We start from the raw sequence: 8694 nt of genomic DNA on the forward strand, positions 1-8694 counted from the left end.
TATATATATATATATATATATATATATATATATATATATATATATATATATATATATATATATATTAGCAATGTTGTTCTGCTTCAGCAACATATTTTGGTACCTCAGAAACTCAAAATCACTCATAATACACGTTTCTCGAATTCTCTTTTCGTCTCTTCCATATAGGGAACTCTGCATGCTTTTTATGGCGTTTTTCTACATCGAAAGCTAAAAAAAAAAAAATACTTTTTTTTTTGTAATGTCATTATGTTTCTCAAAAAAACAAGTGTGTTTTGCATGCGTTTTATCGTTTCGGTACGTAAGAAGTTCAGAAGCACTCAAAAGACACCTCTTTCGTAATGTTCTTTTGTGTTCCCATAACAGGTGATTTCCAAGCTATTTAGCGTATTGATACCTATCACGCTCAAAAATATTCAAAAGACTCATTTCTGATAATGTCGTTTCGTATCCTCTTATAGATGAATTTGGATGCATCTTATCCTTTTTGCACCTAATAATGTGAAAAAAAAACTCAAAATACTCTTTTTTGGTAATTAAGTTGTGTTTCTCGATATAGATTGTTGTTCATGCGTTTCAGAATCTGGTGCCTAAAAAAATATAAAAAACTCTCATAACACATTTCTTGTAATATCTTTTTGTTTCCTCGTATTGAGAACTTTGCATGAATTTTGACATTTTTTTACTTAAAAAGCTCAAAAATACTGAAATAAAATATTTTTGATAGAGTTATACTGTTTATCCATAAAGTTTTTTTTTTGTGTGTGTGTGTGTTTTTTAGTGTTTTGGTACTTACGTAGCTCAAAAAAAAAAAAGGAAAAGAGACGTTTTTAATAATGTTGTTTTATTTTCCTATATAGTGTGCTTTCGATGATTTTTATCGTTTTGGTGGCTAGCACGCTCATAAACACTCAAAAGAAGCGTTTCTGTAAATTTCTTTTCCTTTCCTCATATTGGGTGCTTTGCTTGCATTTTGGCGTTTTGGTAGCTATCAATGTGACACTCAAAATTCACGTTTTTGGTAATGTTGTTTTGTTTCGCCTAATAGAGTGTGATTTGTACGTTTTCACGTTTTCGCACCTAAAAAGATCAAAACACACAAAATACACGTTTCTCGTAATGTCTTTTCCTTTTTCTTTTTTTTCATATATGATACTTTACATTCATTTTGGCGTTTTTGTACGTAACAATTTCAAAAGCACTCAAAATATTTGTTCTTGGTATTATTATTGTTATTATTATTATTATATTATTCTTTTCTCCATAAAAGGTAATTTGCATGCGTTTTAGCGTTTTGGTACGTAAATAGTTCAAAACACTGAAAAGTTACTTTTTTTGCTTTTCTGTTCTTGTTTTTCTATATAGGGTGCTTCTATGCTTTTTTTCCGTTTTGGTGCCTAGCAGGCTCATAAACACCGAAAAGATACGTTTATGGAAATATCGTTTCCTTTCCCCATTTTGGGTGCTTTGCATGCATTTGGGCGTTTTGGTACCTAACAATGTGAAATACACTCAAAATACTCTTTTTTTTTTGTAATGCTGCTTTTGTATTTCCATACAGAGTGCTATCCATGCCTTTTAGCGTTTTAATATGTAAAAAGCTCAAAAACGCTTTTAATACATGTTTCTCTAAACGTCTTTTTGTTTCCCCATATAGAGTACTTAAGATGCAACTTGACGTTTTTTTTTCTGAATAGCAAGCTCAAAAACACTAAATATTTTTTTTATTCTATTATTTTGGCATCTATTTTTTTTTCTTTTATCGTTTAGGTAAGTAAAGAGCTCATAAACATTAAAAAAGGACGTTTTTTTGGTAATGTTATTTTGTTTTCCCATATATAGTAATATCCATTTTTTTTTCATCGTTTTGTTTCATAAACACTCAAAATACACGTTTCTGAAAATCTTGCTTCTTTCCCCATATAGGGTGCTTTGAATGCATTTTGGCGTGTTTCTTATTATCAATGTGAAACATAGTGAAACAATAATGTGAAACACACTTAAAGTACACGTTTTTTGTTCATTTTTATTCGGTTTCTTCATATACAGTGGTATTATGCGTTTTTGCATAATCAAAAATACTCATAATACACGTTCCTCTTAATGTCATTTTCGATTCTCCATATAGTGTACTTTCCATGCATTTTGGCGTTTTTGTACGTAGACCTTGATCAAGACCACTGAATATACAGGTAAAGCTTTTATTTTCCTCAATAAAGAAATTTTTGCCCTCGGTTTAGGTTTTTTGGCACGTAATTAACTAAGAAAAAAAACACAAAAAATATAGTTTTTCTTTCGTATTTTTCCTATATTGGGAGATTTCCAAGCTTTGTAGCAATTTGGTGCCTAACACGCTCATAAACACTGGGAAGCCACGTTTCTTAAAAAAAAACTTTTCTTTTCCCAATATAGGATGTTTTGCATGGATTTTGGCGCTTTAGTTTTTGACAATACACATTTTTGGTAATGCCGTTCTCTTTCTCAATACTAACTGCGATTCGTGCGTTTTAGAGTTCTGGTATATAAAAATCTCATAAACACTCCTAATACCCGTATCTCGTAATGTTCTTTCACTTCCTTATATAGGGTACTTTCCATGCATTTTCGCGTTTTTGTATGTAACAAGTTAAAAACACTGAAAATACTTGTTTTTTTGGTCTTTCTCAATACAGGGTGTTTTGTATGCGTTTTAGCGTTTTGGTACGTAAGTAGTTAAAAAAAATACTGAAAAGACATGTATTTGTTAATATTGTTTTCTTTCCTCATATAGGAAGCTTTCAGTTTTTTTTTTTTTTTTGTGTGTGTGTGTGTTTTGGTACCTTATACGCAGATAAACACTGAAAAGTCACGTTTCTGGAAATCTCGTTTCCTTTTCTCCATATAGGGTGTTCTTACCTAATAACGTAAAATACATACATTCTCGTAATGAGCTTTCGTTTCCTCTTACTGGTTACTTTGCCTGTATTTTTCCGGGGTTTTTACGTAAGATCAAAAATTCTCAAAAAAAATTGTTTTTTGGTAATGTTTTTTTTTTTTCTTTTTCTTCATAAAGGGTGTTTTTCATGCGTTATAGCGTTTCGGTCCGTAAAAAGCTGAAAAACTCAAAATACACTTTCTTTCGGTAAAGTTGTTTTCTACTCTCATATCAGGTGCTTTTCATGTTTTTTTTTTAGTGTTTTGATGCCTCATAAACACTCAAAAACCAGGTTTCTGGTATTCTCGTTTTCTTTTCCCATATATTATGCAAAAATGCATTGCATACATTTTTGCGTCGTAGTTCTTAAAATGTGAAATATACTGTCTTGTTTCTCCATATATAGTAATATTCATGCATTTTAGCGTTTCAGTACCTAAGAAGCTCAATCACACTCATAATAAACTTTTCTCGTAATAGTTTTTCGTTTCCCACTATGCTGTAGTTTCCATGCAGTATGGATTTTTTTAATTTTTTTTTATTGTTCGCAACAATCTCAAAACACTCAAAATAGTTGTTTTTGTTAATGTTATACTTTATCTCTATACAGGGTGTTTTGTATGCCTTTTTATCATTTTGATACGTAAATATCACAAAACACTCATAAGACACGATTTTGGTTATCTTGCGTTGTTTCCCCATATATGGTGCTTTCTTTCCATGGTTTTTATCGTTTTAATGTCTAACATGCTCATAAACACTCAAAAGACAAGTTTCTGGATTTATCGTTTCTTTTCTCCATATAGTGTGCTTTGCATGCATTTTGGCGTTAAGATACTTAACAAAGGTGAAATACACTAAAAATACGCCTTTATGTTAATGATTTTTTTTTATCTTTTCTCCATTTTGATTGCTATTCATGCGTTTTAGCGTGTTGGTACCAAAGAAGCTCAAAAACTCTCTTAATACACGTTTCTTGTAATGTCTTTCCTATCCCCGTATTGGGTACTTTGCATGCATTTGTGTGTTTTTCTACGTAACAAGCTGAAGAATTCTCAAAATCCTTGTTTTTTTTCCTCTCTTTTTTTTGGTAATGTTATTCTGTTTCTCCATAAAGAGAGTTTTGCATGCGTTTGAATTTTTTTTGGTATGTAAAACACTCAAAACACGTTTTTGGTAATGTTTTCTATTCCTTATATTGGGTTTTCCATGCTTGTTAAGGTTTTGTTCCTAGCACACACAAAAACAGTCAAAAGAATAGAAATAGAATAGAATAGAATTAGAATAAAATACAAATTTTTGCTCATACTGTTTTGTTTCTCCATATAGAATGCTATTCACTTTCCATGCATTTTAGCCTTTTTGTATATAAAAAGCTCAAATCTCTCAAAATAGTTTTTTTTTTTGTAATGTTCTTCTCTTTCTCTAAAAAGTGTGTCTTGCATGCTTTTTAGTGTTTTGGTACATAGTAAGCTTAAAAACACTCAATAGATCCGTTTTTCGTAATGTTGTTTTGTATTCCCATATTACGTGATACCCATATTTGTTTAGCGTCTTGGTGCCTAACACGATCATAAACATTCAAAAGACACGTTTCAGAATTTTTTTTTCTTTTTTTTTTCATTTAAGGTGCTTTGCATGTATGCATTTTGGCGTTTTGGTACCTATAATGTGTAAAAACACTCAAAATATACTTTTTTTTTTTTTTTTTTTGTAATATTATTCAGTTTCTCCATATAGAGAGTTTTCTTTTCTTTTTTTTTTTTGCGTTTTGGTACCTAAGAAATAAAAAAAAAATCCTAATACACGTTTCTTGTAATGTCTTTTCGCTTCCCCATGAAGGGTACTTTTCATACATTTTGACGTTTTTCTACGTAACTAGCTCAAGGATACTTAAAATATATATTTTTATTAACGTTATTCTTTTCTCCATAAAGGGTGTTCTGTGTACGTTTTAGTGTTTTGTTGCGTAAGTAGCTCGAAAACACTGAAAAGAGACGTTATTGGTAATATTGTTTTGTATTCCTATTTTGGGTGATTTCTATGCTTTTTAGCGTTAAAACACTCAAAACAAACGTTTCTAGAAACCTCGTTCCCTTTCCATGTTTAGGGTGCTTTGCATGCATTTTGTCGTTTTGGTACCTAACAATGTGAAATACACTCAAAATACACGTTATTGGTGATGTTGTTGTGTTTGTTGATATAAAGTGTTATTCATGCGTTTTCGCGTTTTGGTACCTAAGAAGATCAAAAACACTTATAATACACGTTACTCGTAATATCTTTTCGGTTCCTCATATAGGATACTTTGCATGCATTTTAGTGTTTTTCTATATAACAATCTCAAAAAACATTCAGAATAATTATGTTTTGGTCTTTTTTTTTTTTTGTTTCAACGTAAATGGTGTTTTGCATGCGTTTTGAGCGTTTTTGATACGTTTTTCGTAGTGTTGTTTTGTATTGCCATATAATATGATTTCCATGTTATTAAGAGTTTTGGTGACTAACACGCTAAAAAAAAAAAAAGAAAAAAAAACACTTTTCCTAGACGTGCTCGTCTACGCATTTTAAACTGAGATTGCGGAACGAAAAAGACCGAACCAAAGAGGTAACTGAAATTTAAAGTTTTGTTTCCGCGTATATGGGGCTTTCCTTGTATATTAGCGTTTTTGTACTTTTTTTTTTTCTGTTTCTCGACATAAAGTACTCATGCTTTTAAGCATGAATAGTACTTTATGGCGGGAGTAACTATGACTCCTGGAGGGCCCGGGATGGTGTCATGCCGTGACTCCCCGAGTGACGTGAAAACCCTCCTTGAGACTTAGTTACGGGGGAAGTGTGCCTCCTAGCGGCGCCCGCTGGTAACGTAGGAACAAGCCTGACCATAAAGGCAGGATTGGGCCTACAGCTAAAGTACTTCCCCACGAGATGAATGTACAAATTCATTATGGTAAATTCATTATGGTAAACGTAATCCCCCAGTCATTATTCCATATGGCAAATGTACTCTCTCCTGTGAAATAAGTACTCCCACACTTAGGAAGGAGGAGGAGGTAATGAGACACAGAAACGAATTTCGTGAATTCAATTCCAATTCGAATATCCTTTGTGGACTCGAACGTGCTCGTCTACGCATTTTAAACTGAGATTGCAGAACGAAACAGACCGAACCAAAGAGGTAACTGAACTTTACAGTTTGCTGCCAGTGTCCTGAGTGTTGACAGTGCCGCACGTGCCATTTGACTTCATATATCAGTATCTTCTGAAGGGTGTGTGGCCCCCTACTGTATGTACCAAAGGGGAAAAAGCCAACTTCCGCAAGGCATGTAGACCCTTTGCTGTTAAGGGTGAAGAACTATTCTACAAGAAGGTGAAAAATGACGAGACTAGAGAGAAAGTGGAAGTAAGATAAGCAGACATGTTTCATCATTAAAGCATTCTCTCTCTCTCTCTCTCTCTCTCTCTCTCTCTCTCTCTCTCTCTCTCTCTCTCTCTCTCTCTCTCTCTCTCTCTGTTTCATCATTAAAGTTCATATGAGAGCTTCGGGCTCGTTGAAGTAAAATCTCATACCTATTTATGAAATGAAATGTATTCTTGGTATTGTACCAAGGCCAATACACAATCAATCCATCATTAACCCTCCCAGACAGTCACGTTCCACTTTACATTGGCTCTGCAGGAGTCTTAGTAATTCATTGATAAAAAAACACCAGGGTTTACTACAAAGAATTGAAAAATATTGCCTTACACACTCATATATATATATATATATATATATATATATATATATATATATATATATATATATATATATATATATATATATATATATATATATATATATATATATATATATATATATATATATATATATATATATATATATATATATATATATATATATATATATATATATATATATATATATATATATATATATATATCTTTTTTTTTTTGCACTTTCTACTTGTTCAACTGTACGTCTCTTTCCCTCATTCCCTCCCTCCTTCCATTCCTCCAACCATCCCTCCATCCGTCCTTTACTCCCGTTCTGTCTTCTTTCCACCCCTTCCTCCTTCTCTCCTTCCTTTCCTCCCTCCCTCTAATTCTTCATCCATCCCTTTCTAATATACCAATATATCAAAGAATATTGCAAGCAATGTCAGATGTGTCATAAAGTTAATCTCAAGTGGAGGAACCTCCCTTACAGAATGTTCCTGTCCCAAAAGCTGTGATGCAACAGATTGGAGTCGACATTGCTTCACTTCCTGAGTGTGATGGATATCATTACTTTATCCTTGCAGTAGATTATTTTTCCAAATGGACTGAAGAGGAGCCCTTGAAAGATAAGACAGCAGCTTCAGTGGCCAACTTCCTATTCAAGATAATATGTTGTCATTCTTGTGTCAATATTCAAATCAATGACCAAGGAAGAGAGTTTGTAAACTCAATGTCTACAGAGTTGCATCGCCTCACTGGAGTCCATCAACGAGTGACAAGTGCTTATCATCCACAAGCAAACGTCCTTGTCGAAAAACAGAATGGAACCATCAAGAATAAGCTTCTCAGCTTCTCAGCAAGTTTTACTGAAGGATATGTACAGAAAGGACAGGAATGGTGATAAGACAGCTTTGCCTTTCAAGGGGCCTCACGTTATCGTAAAGATTTACGACAATCAAGTATGTACACTGAAGAATGAAAAAGGTGAAGTTCTGAAGATGAAGCAAAATATTGCTAACTTGAAGCCATTCTTTGCTCCTTCCAAAGAAGATGAAAGTTTAGAGGAAGAAAAGGAAAAGGAAAAAAGAGACACCTGGAGATGATGTTAAAGTCAACAAGATCGAGATGCTCCCTGCACTTACAACCCTGTCACTGGTCATTGGCAAAATCAAAAGACTGCTCAACTACAACTGACTGTTCAGAGCATTCATCGCCCACGAAAAAGAGGATGTTTACTCACCAAGCCAGCAACACTTGAGAGGATGAATGGTGATAGCAATTGTTTCTTTCGGTACGTATACTACACAATCTCATTTAAAGTACAATTTGTGTCAATGAGAGCTTGAATAGTCTTAACCAGTCTTAATGAAACTTTAAAACCAATCTCATTCATGATGTTTTTGTTTTTACAGGGCCATCTTGTTTGGTATTACTGGGGCGCAGTCATTGCACATCACAATTAGGAAGGCTCTTGTTAACCATATGACGACAAAAACTGAAGAGTTAAAAAGCCATGTGCAACACCTTGAAGAACATCTGGGCAAGTTGACAACGACCAGTGAATGGGCAACAGATGCTGAGCTATTTGCAGCGACTTCACTACTTCAAACAGACATAATGCTGTGGCTGCAGAGAGGAGATTGGGCCCTGTTTGGAGGAAATGTCTTGGAAAAGTCATGTAGTCTCAGCGATTCGGACCTTTGTGATAAACGTGTTATTTACCTGCAACATACCAACAATAATCATTTTGATTATGTCAAAGGAATTATGTAGATTTAGATCGTAGATATAATTGGATGTTAATGATCATCTGCAGAGCGACAAATATACAATTTAAGGTAATTTTGTTTTAATGACTTTAAATTGTATGGGAGTATTTATTCCACGGGGACCAGTCAATATTCCATATGATATATGTACTGGGATGTCCATATATTATATGGAATAATGACTGCGGGAGTACTTTTATCATATGGAATTTCTACTGGGGAGTATTTTCTTATGGGAGTCCATATTTCATAGCGCACTGGGATGACGGCCCGCTGAATGGAAGGCGGTAC

The sequence above is a fragment of the Scylla paramamosain genome, chromosome 39 (assembly GCF_035594125.1).
Source record: "Scylla paramamosain isolate STU-SP2022 chromosome 39, ASM3559412v1, whole genome shotgun sequence".
Classification (NCBI taxonomy): domain Eukaryota; kingdom Metazoa; phylum Arthropoda; class Malacostraca; order Decapoda; family Portunidae; genus Scylla; species Scylla paramamosain.